The 17,971-nt window shown below is 41.3% G+C and overlaps 1 long non-coding RNA gene across 3 annotated transcripts in view; it reads left to right on the forward strand.

The window, feature by feature from the left end:
- Positions 1-5,542: 5,542 nt before the first annotated feature.
- Positions 5,543-17,971, forward strand: part of LOC120375211 — an 84,649-nt gene continuing 72,220 nt past the window's right edge. For all 3 annotated transcript variants that reach the window (XR_005586514.1, XR_005586513.1, XR_005586512.1), the window contains exon 1: positions 5,543-5,579. This is a non-coding gene — a long non-coding RNA (uncharacterized LOC120375211). The remainder of the gene's footprint in view (positions 5,580-17,971) is intronic.

Raw genomic sequence — 17,971 nt, forward strand, 5'->3', positions numbered from 1 at the left:
CCTGGGGTGCAAGGCTGCAGAAGGGAGCTCAGGGCAACATGGTGAGAAGTCAGTGGGGCCTGGGGGCAATGTGGGGATGGATGAGGAGGCAGAGGGGAAGCTTAATTTGTAATGAAAGAGGGGCTGGGGCTCAAGCTGGGTGGTCAGAAAGTGGTGGCTGCTGGCTGGGTGCCCAGAGGAGCCAGGGCTCAGTCCTGGCAAGCCCCAGCACAAGTTAAGCACGGTGGTGGGGGCTATGTGTGATAGGGAGGATGGGTGGGGGCTGAGGGAGGCAGTGGGGAGGTAGCAGGGACCAGGGGTGCGCAAATACAAGTTCACTCAGGGTGCCATTTTCCCTATGGCTGGCCCTGCCTGTGGTTACAGGTTCATAACGCTCAGATTCAGAACCAGAACCCAGGCTGGGCAGTTCAGCCATTTCTTTAGACAGCTTGGTCCTTTGATCTCCAGTCTCCAGGAACAGATAATCAGCAGACAATGATCCACTCCTGATGGCATAGCTTCATCGGGCTTGTTTTTTTGCATAACCAGAGGGGGAGAATTTGCACTTACCTCTCCCTAGGTAAGGAAATCCACTTAACATTTATTGTCCCAAAAGTCCATTCTTGTCTTGCACATTGTTCTGAATTCAACAAGATGAAATTCAATAAAGACAAGTGCAAAGTACTTCACTTAGGAAGGAAAAATCAAATGCAGAACTACAAAATGGGGAATAACTGTCTAGGTGGTAGTACTGCTGAAAAGGATCTGGGGGTTATGAATATGAAAACTAAATTAGTCAACAACATGCAGCTGCAAAAAAGGCTAATATGATTCTGGGCTGTATTAATAGACTTCACCTCTCCACTCTAGAGAGTTTACATACAGGCCTGTCCCACACTAATACATAAATCATTCATTAATTCAATGGACCCCCAAAGATACTTAAACTTTTCAACAGAAGTCTCCCAAGGGTCTGGCAGGACATTGCCATATCTATCACAAGTACATCTAAGAATATCATAGACTCTGTAAAATCATAGATATTAAAGATTTATTTGGTTATTCAGAGATCTATCCTATGGAGTGCTGAGTGTCTCCTGTTGATTTCAGTAGGAACTGAGCACCTCTCTGGAGGTGCTCAATATCTCACGTAATTAAGTCGTTCCACGTTCAGGCTACTAGCCCTTTCTGTTCGCATGACAAAGGACAGGTTTTCAAACTGAAGACTGACCTTTCCATTTTGGATCTGATATATACACGGCACTACATGCACACTGGCCACATATGCACTTTCTAAACACTTTTGGAAAAATACTGATACCTAGAGCTAGGAGAGAACTGGGGGATTTATTTTTATTCATTTATTTATTTTAGAAATTTTCCTATTTCTTTGAACTCCAAAATTTGAAAAATGTTGTCCAGGGTTATTGATAACATTACTGCCACCTTCTACAAAACCACATCGGTACGAAGTCCTGTGCGAGAGAGAGCTCTCTGGAGAGTAACATAACTAGCCAGAGTTTGCATACCAAAGCCCCCCAACTAAAATAGCAGCCCCATCAAAGTGTGCATTACGATTCACCTTTATTGCTAGTGGCAGGAGCCTGTAATACTGGAATAGAAGGTCCTGCATTTTATCCCTATTTATGAACATCCTGTGGGTGTCTATAGTGTACAGCCTAGTGATGTCTGCGTAGTCCTGAAGGTCAGAAAATCAGGGATGGCACTCCGTCAAATACTGCCATACATCGGTGTGCCTTTCACTTCATGCTTTACTGCTCTAAATTACATAAATTTAAAAAGAACAAAAATTTTGGCACAAGGATTAATGACTGTGTAGTTAAACTTCAGTGGTCTTATTGAAATGTGTATCTCATAGACACTACACCTGGAATAAATAAGTCTAAATATTTGCCAAAGGCTTAAATTAACTTTGCTTCCCCTAGAAAAGAAAGTCATGTGGTTCATAACAGCGTCCTCCAATCCTGCAGTGTGATTCATGTGAGTGTGTCCTAGCACCTGTCTAACTCACAGCAACTAAATTTGGTACTTTGCCCCCTCTAGTGGTGGTGGAGCTACAGGTAGAGGTTGATGAGCCTGCTATAGCTGTGGCTAACAGAGGAGTGTGGTTTTGCTCAGGCAATAGAAGCTCATGCTTGGAGAACCAGAAGCCCTGGATTCAGTTCTCATTGTCTACTACCCACTACACACTACTCATAGTGTTATACCGGTGCATAACCCCAGGGTTCTGCATGGGTCCCAGGCTCCATACCTGGATATCTGATTATAGTTTCAGGGTCTATGGATTCAGATATATGGGAGTACATAAGTAATAACACAGTATGTATTTGACACATTTTCCTACAAAAGACTCCAGAAAGAGCTCCCAGAACTATTTATGATTTAGAAGTCAGAGAAAATTTGTCAGAAAACTACATTTTGAAGCACAGAGACATTCACTGGCCTTCTAGATTTCAGTGCCATATAAATTACTCTTTATTACTGTAATTATTTGAAAAATACTGCTTTCAGTCTTAGATTTTCCATACTGAAACCAAGACATGACTCGGCTAGTTGACACCATGAAAAAGAAGCTAAAAACAAATTTAGAAGCTGGATTGGGAGAGAGAGACAAACTACAAAATGGAGTTAAAAACACCAACAGGGATTTTATAGTGATAACTGTATTGACTTACTCTTGGGTCTTTCCCTAGCTTCTGATGGCACAAATCCCAAAAGAGGTCCCCTGAGATGGAAAGTTCACTAGGGGAAATATTGCAATATATGTAGGGGTTTTGTAAGGGGTAAAAACAGGCCCAAATGTGAGCATCAAGGGCTAGGAGAAAGGAGTGGTCATAGCAACCAGGGGATACATTTCAATGTTTCTCTGAATCAAAATAGGGCTGGAAGGGACCCTGAGAGGTCATCCAGTTCAGCCCCCTGTACGTAAGTTCAGTGCATTCCCTGAGCAACCTGAGCCAGTGGTGTCCTACGGAGCTCCTGTTAGGTATTAAAGCTGCTCCCTCACTCTAGTGGGAAACTCAAGGAAGGAGCCCACTACAGTAAGTGCCTGCCCTTCCATGGGATGAATCCCCCAGAGGGACAAAGGGCCTTACTGGAACAGGATGGTTTGACTAACATGCTCCCTGTGTGAAGATCAATTAATATTGGCATTTTAATATCAATTATCGCACATGGAGCTGGTCAAAAATGGGAAGGGATTTCTGTGAAATCTTTTAAAATAAGCCATTTTTGGTTTTATTCAAAAATGTTCATGGAAAAGTTATACTGTAGTTGGTTGATAAACTGAAAACCAACCTGTTTTGGTTTTCAAAAAAATGTGGTTGGTTGTTTTTTTTTTCAATTTTGGGGCGTTGTTCAAAAAACTGGAAAATTGCAAGACAAATTTTCCACAAAATATTTTGTTTTGAAAAGAAACCTTTAAATTTCAGATGAATTTTGACTAGCTCTAATCACACAGTATTCTGAATTTCTGAGCCTATTTGAGAACTGGAAGAGAAAAAAGAAATCCAAGAAAACCTATATGAGAAACCACCATTAGACCATTTTTTGTCTTAAGAGATTTTCACAAAGACATACAGTATAATTCTGCTCCACTTGGTTGAAATACCACCTCTGTTAATTAATTTTTGGTCACTACTAAAAGTTTCCCTGTGTAATGCTGAAAAAATTTAGTTTCTGATTGATGTGTTGCCAATCACAGTAAATGGCTCTAAATGCAACCATTAAAACTTTAAGAGGCATTAATGTAATGATTCTGTCAGATAGATGCAGCTATTTTATAATTAACTATACATGTTAGTTATTTGACCATATATTTTTATTGTACGTTGCAATGTTTTTAAATCACATTAGATTACTTAATTTTATATTCTAATAACATATGGTCTACTTGTCTTTCACAATACAGTGACTTCCACTTATTTTAATCATTTGAGGTCCCATGTTACTCAATGTGGGACGTTTCCTTGTAGCAATGACATTTTCTGCAAGGTTGTTGTCTCACCTTTCCCCAGTTCTTTGCAACCTATTGCATTTCGACTTTCTAAATGGAGCCACTGTTCTCAGATTCTTGTTATGCCAGTTTTCCCCATTTGGCAGATGATGCTGTGAAGAAAGCCCATTTCCTGCACAACCCACTTCCTCCCTCGTGGAATTGCCACAGAGGATATTTCCACAGCATTTGGGCAGGATGTAGGACCATGCCTTAGAGCTGAATCTCTCCCCTTCTCTAACTGGTATTCATGTATTTATTTCTTTGGCATTCATCATCATCATACAGTAAACACATTCTGATCAGCAGATTTCAGCTTTCAGGAGAACTGCAGCATATAAGAATAAACTACTGGCCCGTTAAATAGTTTTGCGAGTCTTCTAATGGCACGCAGTGTTTTTGTAGAAGCCTACAGAAACCAGTCAGAGCAGCAATATGCCACCCACCTGCATCGACAGGTGGTGGAACCTGATGGGTCGGTGGTGAAAGAGGGACAACTCCAGTAGCAAGGGAGGGAGGCTCTTCCCAGGGGACAATATCTAGCTTCTCCCCTGGAGTCTCTGGCACCCAATGGCCAGCTGAAGGAGAGGGGTGCTGATTGGCCAGCATTCCCCATCTGACCAGATTTAGCCCCACACAGGAACCATGTGAAGCCTCTTTGGGCTCTGTTCCAGCAGCCCACCCTGCCCATCTGAACTAGCAACGGGAACCCAGCCTGACAGATGCTGCAGGGGTCTAGCCAATCGCCTGTTCAGAGGATTGAACCATGGACCAATTGGCAGAAGACCAGGAAATTTTTGCCTTCTTTGCAGCACCTGCAAGCCACAGGGGGTTAAGCAGAAATGTGCAGTACCTAAACTAAGGTACTAGGGTGATGTTGCTTACTCATCACAACTCATAGCCAGCACCAGCAAAAGGTCAGAGAATAAAATGAATGGTTCCCAGAGGTAAAAGACATGAGATTTTGGTGATGGACTCAAGTGATAGGATGAGACTTTGTGGCCTTTGCAGGCCAAAGTCAGACCTGAGGACCTCATGGGCTGAGGTCCCCAACCTGCATCCCTCTCATGGGAACAGAGGGTGCTAGGACTCAGAGGGAGCTGAGTCCTGGGGGGTAGGCTGAGGAAAGCCTACCCTGAATTATGGATTATATGGTAACAAGCCCTGTAACCAATGGAACGCCAGGTATAGGTGATGCGGGGGAGGGACAGTAGCGACCCTCCACTGTGTTAAAAATTGTGGCCTTCCATTTAATTCCATGCAAGTGACTATTCTCATTTTGCTGCTGTGTCCATGTCAAATGTATGTAAGCCTTGCATGTTTGTGTATATTAACGAAACACGGTTATTTGGAACCCAAATGTATTCAAGTGGTTTCTTCATATTGTTTTTGTTGATTAAAGAACAAGCTACAACAAACATCTCAGCTTATTTCCTCTGAGCCTATTAACTGCCTAGCATTCCTGAATAATTGTGTGAGCAAAGTGACAAGATAAGATGAGAATTTAAAATTCATGCTGCTAGGTGACATCACAATAGACTTCTTACTGAACTGTTCTAACATGTTGTTTTCTCACTGCACATGGGTAAGTCTATGGGCCAAATTTTACTCTCAGCTTGCATAGTTGTTATGGTTACTGAAGTGAATAAGAGATGAATGTGTGTGGATGCATATGGGGGTGGGGGAGAGGAATAGATTTTTTTTTTATTATTTTTTTACGTCTGACTATGTGTCCACATGCTGCAGAATGTCCAGTTCCAGTTTCTCTTGAACCAGCCCTTCACTTTGCACCACTGAGCTAGTGATATTGGAAAGTAATTGGGGTGACTCAAACAGAGATGTGATACATCTGGTTTCTTTTGTTGTACATGATAAATCGTGATTAATTCTTCAGTGGCTAGTTCAATCAATCCTGATTGACTTAGCCAATAGTTGTATCTGAAAACAAAATGCAAATGATTATTCCAAATTAAAAAGAGTAGTGACTTCAGTTTAATTTAGTTTTATGTTTTATATGAAGCAGTGTATGTACATATGTAATCTTCTGTAAAACATAAGCAGCCTGCCATTATAACTGTCTTCCTAGAAAACTTCCTAGAAATCATGGTTATCAGTTTATTTGTGCACATATGATATGAACACAACTCACAATCTCTTCAAAAAAAAATGGCTCGGCTACATGAGCTAGTGCAGCATTAGCTATCAGTTACACAGTTCATATTCCAGCCAGGAGAAGGTAGTGGTGTGTATGCTCATCAGCTAAGCTGGGATGGCATGACTGAACATGCTGGACTCTTCTCCATTGGGAATCTAAAATATCCCTCTGTAGGAATTGTTCTCCAGCAGAGGCACATTGCCTTAGGACCAAATCCTGGGCCTGCTTATTCAGTCCCTCCCTTCAATACCCATGGAGTGGTAGTGATATGTGAAGGGGGTTAAGGTGGGGAAGAACCCACTGAATTGCATCCACAAAATATGTTGAAGGGTTTGGTGGAGTCATTTTTGTTCCAAAAGCTGAGGGAGAGAAGGAGCTGGTTCCACAGAAGAGTTCACTTCCCCCCTCCTGAGAGCCCTCCCGGAGCAACATGTTATTACCATAACAACAGGTGTCTGTGTGTGTGCATGTTTAGAGAGCTCTGTGTCCCTGCTAACATCCCCGCAGTGCTCTGTCTCTCTCTTTACCGTTCTGTGTTCTGCTATGTCACCCTAAACCCGGTGTCCTCCACTTTCCCTCCCAGAACTGTTGCCCTCCAACTTTCATAGAATCGTAGAAATGTAGGGCTACAAGGGACCTCAAGAGGTCATCTAGTTCAGCCCTCTGCTCTGCGACAAGTTTGTGTCCATGTGTGTCCCCTGTGCTCTGTTAACACCAAGCCATCTGTCTTCTAATAAAGGGCAGGTGGGAAGGGACCCTTCCTCCTATTCCTTTAAGAGTGAGATGGTGGGAAGCTGGACTTTTCCTTCTGGTTCTCTCTGCTGCCTGAGTCTGATGCTGCCTTTGCCTTTCAAATGGAGGAAGGAGCTCTTATCTCTGCTCCTCTGCTATTAGGGAACCCCATAGGGGAGATCCAGGGGAATGCTCAGCTGCTGCTGCCGCAGGAACAAAGTTGGGGTGAAAGGGTCCAGAGGGAGACAATTTTATACCCCTGTGCTTGAAAATAGGGGGGCAGTAGTTGCCCCTGTGCTTTCTGGAACAGAAACTTGGCAGCACAGACTAGGGTAAAGCATTAGAAAGTGCCTGGAGATGTTTTGGCTGGAAGAAGTACATTACACTGTTAAATGATCAAGACTAAGCTTTGAAGTTAATGAAAAAACTTAAGATGAATATGGGAAGTTTGTGCAACTGTAGGTATCATAGTTCAGTCTGGATGACTACAGAGTAAAAAATGCATCAACTTACTGTATGAAAGATGCATTCACCTTCAAAGGGACTAGAAGTTGTGGGAATTATTTTTTATTTTGGAAACAATAATATCTACAAAGAGAATCTGTAGAGTATGAGATTCCTCTAGCCTCATTACAGAAGTCTTTACATCAGAACTGTTCTTTTTTTCTTAACTTTTTCTATTATTGTCCATGCATTACTAGCTTTGAGTTCCCACTATCTAGTGGCATCAATAAATTCTCATGACTTTCTTCTTTATGCTGTAAACTTTTCTTGATAATTACTTGTCTTGATAAGGTGAACGTCAGGCAGCCCCAGTAAACTAGGGTCTGAACTAAGTCACGAGATCACCTCAAAACTAAGTTTTATTGCAATGCTTTCTCATGCATCACACTCATTTTGTCTATATCATTCCCTGATATATTACAATACACACTTTTGCACAAATGACGATGAATACGCTCAGATCTTCAGTTTCTGACTTTCTATTAACAGTAAACAGAATAATTGACATACATTATTTTCTCACCAAAGCAGTATAAAATAGTGTGATTTATACAAGATGAGAGATTATGGGTGAGTTGAAGTAATATAGATTACAGGCTATAGATTAGTTTGATTTTATTACGCTACGATGCAGTGGATTAGGTAATCTTTCAGAGGAGAACCACAAACAGGTGGATCTAGTGTTGCAGTGCCTAACTTTAGGCTACCTGTCACCCAGTGAAATCCTCAGCCCTGAGTTAGGTCTCCAGCTCCCCATAAAACAAATGGGAAGAGTTAGGTGCCTAAGAATGGGATTCACAAAAGCCAGCAAGCTGAGTGTCGAGCAGTTCTCCATAGTTAGATCACTCACACGGGATGTGGGAAATCTGGGTTCAAATCACCATGTGCCTGATTCAGTGCAGGAAATTGAACCTGGCTCTCCCACATCCCACAGAAGTGCCACAACCACTGGGTGGCAGGGTATTCTGAAGTGGGTAGCTCTCACCTGGAAAATATTCCACTTCGTCTAAATAAATGTTCATTGTGCCAGAGAGATTGATGCTATAACCCAGTGGTTATGGCGCTCAGCTGGGATGTGGGAGACCAAAGTCCCTGCTCTAACGCATTTTATAGAAATTGGAACAGCTTCATTCAGCAGGAGAGCTTTAGTGAACCACACCCCCAGAAGATCCAATAGTCCCGTGGTTAAGGCACTCTTCCAGGATGTAGGTGACTTGGCATTAAACCGCTGCTCCTCTCAGGCAGAATGAGGACTTGAACCACCTTGCTGGGGCTGTGTTTTGTGTAGGGCCCAACTGGAAGACATGCTTAGAGGCCACCTAATGGATTAGGCCCCACAGGTGGGATAGCTAATTCAATACCTAGTTTGAGGGGACTCAGGAGCTGTGCAGCTCAGTGCTATCAGAATTTAGGCAGCTTTGTTCATACCCACCAGCAGAAACGTAGGTACCATGGGGACTCTACAGGCAGCAGAAATACATGCACCCAGGGAATTTAGGCACCTACAGGTTTAGATAGGTGTAGCTGAGCAGGGGTTTTGAGGATCTACATTTTGGATTTAGGTGCCTCCAGTGGCTGGCAGGCCCCTAAATCCCTTTGTGGATCTAACCCTCAGTCAGTAAATGGAGAGTGCTTTAGACAACAAAGGATATTGCACATTGTTTTTCACTTTTGTAGAAACAGGTGCCTTACCTCAGACCACTTAAAACACTTGTGATGAACAGACGTCAGAAGACTGATAGGCTTTTGTCAGGGTTCCCTCCCCACTCTGAACTCTGGGGTACAGATGTGGGGACCCGCATGAAAGACCCCCTAAGCTTATATTCCACCAGCTTATGTTAAAAACTTCCCCAAGTCACAAATTACTTTCCTTGCCCTTGGATGGTATTGCTACCACCACCAAGTGATTTAAACAAACATTCAGGGAGGGGCCACTTGGAGCCCTATCTCCCCCAAAATACCCCCCAGTCCCTTCACCTCCTTTCCTGGGGGGGCTTGAGAATCATATACCAACTGATAGGTTAAAGTGAGCACAGACCAAATCCCTGGTTTTTAGGACCCTGAAAAATCAATCAGGCTCTTAAAAGAAGAATTTTATTTTTAAAAAAAAGTAAAAATCACACCTGCAAAATCAGGATGGAAGATAACTTTACAGGGTAAATAAAAATATTTAAAACACAGAAGATTCCCCTCTAGGCTCAACTTCAAAGTTACAAAAACAGGAATAAATCTCCCTCTTAGCATAGGGAAAATTCACAAGCTAAAACAAAGATAATCTAATGCATTTCCTTGCTATTACTTACAATTTCTATAATTTTTAGATGTAGGAGTTCAGCATCTTTTTAGGAGCTGGGTTACCTGCTTGGTCTCTCTCTTTGTTCCAAGAAGGAACCAACTAGGTGAGGACAAACAAAACCTTCCCCCTCCCCATAATTTGAAAATATCTTCTTTCCCCATTGGTCCTTCTGGTCAGGTGCCAACTAGGTTAATTGAATTGATTAACCCCTTACAGGTAAGTGATTCTGTACCTTTGGCCAAGAGGGATTTATGCCCTGCATACATAAAGGTTGTTCCCCTTCCCTTTATATTTATGACAGCTTTGTTCAGCTAAGGATCCAAAAGCTTGGCTGCTTATCTGAAGTGCATGTAAAATCTTGAAATTGGCATGTTGGTATAATCATGGTTCCCTTTAGTGGCTGTTTCACAAAGGATAAGAGGTTCCTACTTCTTCCCACTAAGGGAGCTGTTCTTATTGTTACCATGGTAAAAGCTTGTGGGTTTTGGTACGGTAGGCCCCAGGTTCTAGTCCTGCTCATGGCCTGTGCCGAGGTTGGATTGTTAGACTCAGTTACTATAGCAACTGTGCATTAGAAAAGACTAAGTCAGATAGCTAGAAATAAGATTAGAAATTGCTAAGGAAATACATGTGATATTTCTTGGTGTCAGCTTTTTGGAATGGTATTTCTCACTGGCTTTGTGTGTGTTTTTGTGGCACTTCCAGTTGAAATTTGGAAGTGAAGAGGTATGTGTGCCAGAGGTGAGGAATAGGTTTACAGAAGGTTGAGGTTGGATACAAAAACTGAGCAAAATTTTACCCAAAATTTCTATTCAGCACTATTAATAATTAGAAAGTCATCAGCCTCAGAGAGAATTCCAGATCTCCAGAAAAGCTAAAATATAAACCACAGTTTAGAAACCTGGCAAATAAAAAGGCTGCTCTATAGAACTGTTTCTAAAGTTGAATTTCATGTTTCAACGAAAAAAACTTCTTTTAGGGGAAAAAGTGTCTCCATTTTCTGAACAGCTCAATTGCCCTGAAGACTGACACCACTTTGACATCATATAAATTGCTTCCAGAGCATAGTTTAAATCCCAATTTGAGACCCATGAAAGTAAACTAGGCACCCATTTTAGCCTGAAGCAACCAGTAGTTCTGTTCCAATCCATCACATAATTTAATGCAATTAAGCATGATTGACAATTTCTTTTCAGGAAAGAATGAGAATTAGGCAGGCAAGGAGAATGAATAACTTCTCTCACCTAGTGAAGACTGCTTTCCTCAAGTCAGACTTAAGCTAATTAGCAAGGCAAGATGTGGACACTGACATAAAATACAACTGCTGTCAGTTGTTTCCATTTCCTTTATTATCCTAAATGCAAGTATTCCACACAATATAAAACAGGATAGAACTGCATAAAATTGGTCTTTTCAATATATTTTAATTGGATGAGATTTGTATCTGTGGAGCTCCCATATGACACTCAAAATGTCAATCAGTTGCTTACAGGTAATGAAATTGATCCACTGTGTTTCAGGTAAATGTGCAGTATCAGATCAATAAAGGTTTTTCAGCTTTTTTCTGACATTTCCAAAATTAAATGGTGATTTATTTTCAATAAATTAGAGAAATGCTTATAAATGCAACAAAAATTGTCTCTGAATCCCAGAGAGTTTGGGTGATTTTAGAATATCTTGAAAGGCTCACCATTTTCTAACATTTTAATTACAGTAATCCTTCATTTTCATCTGCCATCTTATTGTACCACTATACAAATGCTTTTAAATATAGTCATTTTGTAACCACCAAACCCTGAAATCCCCAATTAGTAATCTATTAGGAGAATATAGCAGTAGCAAAGTCCTGAATTTGCTATATCTTCAGTTTAATGCATCTCGCTGAAATCCAGCAATATTCCCATAGATTTCAAGTTTATGTAAAACTTGACTGCAGTACTAGGACCCAATCTTGTAAAAATGTATGCATGAGTCAAAGTTTTCTGCCTTTTTTAAAATACAGTCTTTGTATTTACTTTTGGTTCTGCCTTCTCTATGCCACCTCCATTATAATCTGTTCTAAGCAGAATGCAACAGATACAACATTCACTAAGATCTTTTTCAGTGCGATAAGAGCAATGTAAGTAGAGGGAGCTAGAGATCTTTTATCAAGACAATTTTAAGATGCCCTTTTCTTTCGTAACAAACTTGTTTTCCCACTGATTTTTTTTTTTTAAAGTTCTTGGGGTTGAAAAGATCTACAGAATAAGGGGAGTGAAATGAGGCGGGTAGGTCCTGGCAACAGAGACCATCGCTGCAGCATTAGGCCTGTAGGGATTAGAAGGCTCCTCTAACCACATCCACATCCACTGCCTCCAATAAATAGCAGACACTCTTCACCCCACTGGTTCTTTGTTTTCTTTTCTTTTTTTATTTGATTTTCACACTTTACATTTTTTTTTATTAACACTGATAAATTCCTGGGAAATTTTAAAGACAATAGAACCCCATGACAAAGGGCCTTATGTATATATGTAAGAGCCACACCCATCAAGAAAGGTTTTCTTGCAGGACTGGCCCTTTGCTCTCTGCATGGAAGAGGGTACCCCAAGGCCACCAGTTCAGACCATACAGTTTTGGTGAATAAAGATTGAGTCATGATTTTGCAGCCTGTGATTTTTCCATAGGGAGTCAGGAAGATATAAAAGGAATACCGCCTGATTCAAAAAGAAATCCTTAACACATCAGAGGACACACATCCCCAATTAATATTCAATTAAACTATCTTTTAAAGGGCTGTTTCTACAGCAGCCTGTCCACTGTTGATTACAGAGGTAAACAAAGCCTGTAATATGCAGATCAACTCTTTATTTGATGAAAGACGGAAAGGTGAGGAATTCCAAAAAAATGCAGGGGTGGATTTTCCAATTAGAGACCAGCTGGCAAATTAGCTTGTGAGGATGAGCAAAGGTAGCACCCAGTGTGAGAATGGGGAAGGGCTGAGCTGGTGTAACTGAAGAGGCAGCAGGCACTGGGGGTAGTGGAGTTGGTGGCGAGGGCTGCAGGTTTTGTGCAGTTTAAAAGCTGCTGTCCTACCTCTCCCCCTTCCCTCTTTCACCAGCTCCCCTCTTCCCCTTAGCCTCCCACACTCCAATATCCTCGTTATATTTTCCATACACAAAGATCAAACCCAAACTTTCAGTCCAATCGGCTTTTATTTTAGAAGAATAAAACCAAGGAAGAACAAATGTTAAGTCTGCATGAGACAAAGAGCATGCTCTGAGAGTGTGTGGATGTGGGTGTGAGTGAGATAGTAAGGATGTGTGCCTCCAAACCAGTAGCAGCCCCCTTGATATGCCTCAAAGTGACCCCTCCCCACAACAGAGAATCAATAGTCAGGAAGACTCCTTACGGGTACAGATGGAGTACACAAAACACAGATTCACACTTCTCCTTACAGGGACATAGTTATATACATCACACCTCAGGATCCCACCTTGTGTTGACTCATAGACTTCAAGGTCAGAAGGGACCATCATGATAATCTAATCTGACCTCCTGCACATTGCAGGCCACAGAACCTCACTGACCCACTCCTGTAATAGACCCATTACCTCTGGCTGAGTTACTGAAGTTCTCAAATCATGGTTTAAAGACTTCAAGTTACAGAGAATCCACCACTTACACAGTTTAAACCTGCAAGTGACCCATGCCCCGATCTGCAAAGGAAGGTGAAACCCCCACAGAGTCTCTGCCAATCTAACCCAGGGAGAAATTCCTTCCCGATCCCAAATATGGTGATCACTTAGATCCTGAACATGTGGGCAAGACCCACCATCTAGACACCTGGGAAAGAATCCTCTGTAGTAACTCAAAGTGCTGCCCATCTAGTGTCTCATTAACACCCTTCCATCCCCTCAGGAACCAACCCCATGCACTTGCTTATTTTCCTGCACTGCCCTCTGAACACCTCCCTTGTCTGTACAACCCCCCTTCCTCTCAAAACAACTCTCTTGCTTCTCCCACCCTGCTACTCAAGAATCCCCATGATCTTTCTATACTTTCCTCCCGTCAGGACTCTTCTCTCATAAAATATCCATGCCTTCCCTCCAAGTTGTTCTTATATCTCCCTCCATCCCACCCCACCCATCTTCTCAGGATTCCCCTTTTTCTCTAGCAAAAGTTGGACATGTAATTCAACACCCACTACAATGCCACCATTGGTAACAACAGTGGAAACACTAGTGCAGACAGAGCTTAGGTGTTATCACCATCCTGTTGATTGCTATTGTCCGGCATGCGTACAGACCTCTACAGCTATTTAAACCTCTATAAACATTAAAATGTCTCCAAGTCATATAATTGCAGTTCCTTTCACCATAATCTGTACAAATGTCATTGACGAGAAGCTTGCCACTCACATGCTTGTAAGTTTCTGCTATTAAGAATGAGGTTTCATCACAGCCCAGAAATTTTAGAGATTTCAAATGGGTGGGGGTTTGGGCTTGAATTCTTAATATCTTCCATATTCTGCAAGATCATTTTACAAGTATTTAACCTTTAAAAAGAGAAGCGAATAATATTGTTTATTAGAACATATTTTCTCCAGTGCCCTCTTCACAGAAAAGGAAGAAGAAAAAACTCTACTTTAATTAAATTCATATCTGCTTGGTATTTACCCAGCGAGCCCAGAGAACAATCTACTTTCAAATCACCGGCACAAACTATCTGTTGGTGAGATAAGAGATACTAATAACCTATTAGTGATGAATAATGAATATGTACCAAGGCTACCCATTGTATGCTACAGCCAGAATTTCAAAAGCTTGTACAGACAACTGGACAGTAGGGCAGGCTAAAAGAATGGGGTTGGCTGCCATATGAGCTCAAGGGCTCTGTGCTGAGATGCGGTAAAGGAGTAAATTGGTCAAAGGGGTAGTTCTGGGGTGGGGTTAAGGTGCTTGGTGCTAAAATGGTTACATCTGAAAATCCTGCGGGTTCTCCCCCATGTAGCACAGTGCCTCTGAGATAGTTGTGCCATAGGCATGACTTATTCAGCAGGAGCAAGTTGACACCCCTCTGCCCAAGAGACCATGAGGCAGCCAACCCCAGGAGAATCATCAGGCTCCTGCCTTTAGTGGCTAATCCTCCTTACATGCTCAAGGACAAAATGGAACTGCATCCTCATCCCCATTGTATCCCTAAAGTAATCACAGATTCCATCCAAATCACACCACCGGTTAACCCATTATCATCCCTAACCCACATTCACTGCCAGGTCAGACATGCCAGAGGCTAAGGCGGCCCATAAGGAGCTGCTACTTTAATAAAACACAAATATGCTATAAATTCCCCAGATTAGTTGTGATTTAGGATGACAGAATCAGATTTCATGATGATAGGCTAGATCATCCCAACACTTGTCAAAATGGGTTACGTCCTGTATGGAAACATGCTATGAGCTAGTGCTTATCCCAGTCCCTGAAAGCCCCAGAGAACATTTGACTAGATTCCGGATACATTTGGCATGTTCCCATTGTGGAAATAAAAACAGCTGCTGCCTGGAGCTCAGGTCACCCCTTTGTGCAGGATTATCTTCTCCATCTGACCTCAGAAGTTAAAAATGTCCACATGCACCATTCAATGACGACTCCTTCTTACCCCCAACACCTTAGGATTTTGTTCCTGCTAGTGCATCTCAAAAGTGTGAGGGATCTGCATTGACAGCACTTGAAAGAAGAAAAGTTACTCACCTGTACCTGAGTTCTTTAAGTAGATTGTAAATAGAGAGCCACCCTCTACTTCCCATCCATATTTCTTTACTGTTTGTATTGGATCCTGTGTGTGTAGAAGAATTTAGATAGCCTTCAAAATACACTTTACCTTTCATGGAACATTATGCAGTTCCCCAACAGCCAGAGCTTTCCATAGGGTTCCAGGTTAGGTGTGGAGTACATGGGTGTGTCCCCAAAAGTGTGTATCTATCATCTACTCAAAGAATTCCATGTGCTGCCATAGTGCTGTGATCCTAGCATTAAAGGTAAAAATAAGACTATTGCAAAACAGTAGAAAACACAGGCAGGCATATTACGTTTTAATGTGTATAATTTGAGTACATAGAGCAGTCAATGGATAAAGACATAGTAAGTATAGCATTCTTTAAATTCTTATATATTCTTTAGTCAAAGAAACCTCCATCAGCACCCTAACATTGAATTTGTGTCAATATTCTAAATTAAAAAAACATATGTCATACTAGCTATCTGTGTTAGCTTTACTAAGTGCAGTGGTACAGTGCACTGAAGTACAGCCTCTGTAATGCTATCACATCTCACAGAGGGGTTGTGAGTCTTAAAATTTTAACCACTTGTACTGCTTCAGGATGTGGCCTAGTGAACAGAGCACTAGCCCAGAAAACCTAGGTTCTGTTCCAAGTTCTGCTGCTGGCTTACCTTCGGCAAGTCACTGTTTCTCTGCATCTTAGTGTTGCCATTTGTAAAATCGGGACAATGATATACTTACCTCCTTTATAAAGCACTGTGTGATGTACTGAAACAAAGCCCTGTAAAAGAGCTAGGTGAAATTATCAAAAGAAAAGTGATAATTGCAAAAAAAAGTATTATTTTTAGGAAGAGCAGATCCAAATAGGTTATCTCGTGCTCCAACTCCAATACAAAAATAATGCTAGAACTTTCAAAGTACTCAGACTCACAATAATTTTCCAGCAAGAAGCAGGTCAGGAAATTGCTTTGGTTGCTTCCTCTTTCAATTTTTCTAGAATGTCTTAAAGTATTAAATGAATTCTCTTCATTTATAATTGCTTTACAATATACATAGTTGAATAGTTGTACATCCGTAGACTGCACTCACTCTGAAAACTACAGAAATAATCAACTAAATTGTACTATAGTTTCTCATAGAGTTACATCTTCCTTATGTTGAGAGAACAATCCCATAAGGAACAGTGGTGTGGTATCTCTGCAGAAGCAGCTCTCCAACTTACAAGATAGGAATCCCGCATAACACCCTACATGCAAGATTTAAGGACAGCAAAATAAGTTCTCCTTTTGAAACATATTGCTTTATCAGATCATATTACACACAAATAAAACAATCTGTGGCCATGCACGGACACCACAATCATCAGCAGGTTCTTATGTACCAAACTGAGCTCTCTATTAGTCAGATTTAAAATAGTGTCAAGGAGATTAAATTCTCCTGGTCATATCCTGGATCTGGAAAAAGGGATAAGCTGTGAGTTGGGAAAGTTTGCAGATGATATAAAGCTACAAGATGGTTAAATCATAGACTCATAGACTTTAAGGTCAGAAGGGACCATTATGATCATCTAGTCTGACCTCCTGCACAATGCAGGCCACAGAATCTCACTCATCCACTTCAATAACAAACCCCTAACCTATGTCTGAGTTATTGAAAACCAGACTGCAAAGAGTTACAAAGGGATCTCACAAAAGTAGGTGACTTGGCAAGAAAATGGCAGATGAAATTCAATGTTGATAAATGCAAAATAATGCACATTTGAAAACAATCCCAACTATACTTACAAAATGATGGGATCTAAATTAGCTGATACCACTAAAGAAAGATCTTGGACTCATCATGGATAGTTCTCTGAAAACGTCTGTGCAATGTGCAACAACAGTTAAAAAGCTAACAGAATGTTAGGAACCATTAGGAAAAGGATAGAGAATAAGACAGAAAATATCATAATGCCACTATATAATTCCACGGTATGCCCACACCTTGAATACCATGTGCTGTTCTCGACACCCCATCTCAAAAAAGATGTATTAGAATTGGAAAAAATACAGAGAAGGGCAACAAGATTGTTAGGGTTAAGGAGCAGCTTCCATATGAGGAGAACTTAATAAGACTGGGACTTTTTTGCTTGGAAATGAGACAACTAAGGCGGGGGGGGATGATAGAGGTCTAGAAAAGCATGACTAGTGTGGAGAAAAAAGTGTTATTTACCCCATCACATAACACAAGAACTAGGGGTCACCCAATAAAATTAATAGGCTACAAGTTTAAAGCAAACATAAGGAAGCATGTCTTCACAAAACACACAGTCAACTCATTGCCAGGGCATGTTGTGAAGATCAAAAGTATAACGGGGTTCAAACAAGAATTAGAGAAGTTCATGGAGGATAGCTCCATCAATGGATGGTCAGGGACCCTAAACCTCTCAGACTGAATGACAGGGGATAGATCACTTGAAATTGCCCTGTTCTGTTCACTCTTTTTGGAGCATGTGGCACTGGCTACTGTTGTAAGACAGGATACTGGGCTA

Source organism: Mauremys reevesii, linkage group 11 (assembly GCF_016161935.1).
Source record: "Mauremys reevesii isolate NIE-2019 linkage group 11, ASM1616193v1, whole genome shotgun sequence".
In the NCBI taxonomy this organism is placed as follows: domain Eukaryota; kingdom Metazoa; phylum Chordata; order Testudines; family Geoemydidae; genus Mauremys; species Mauremys reevesii.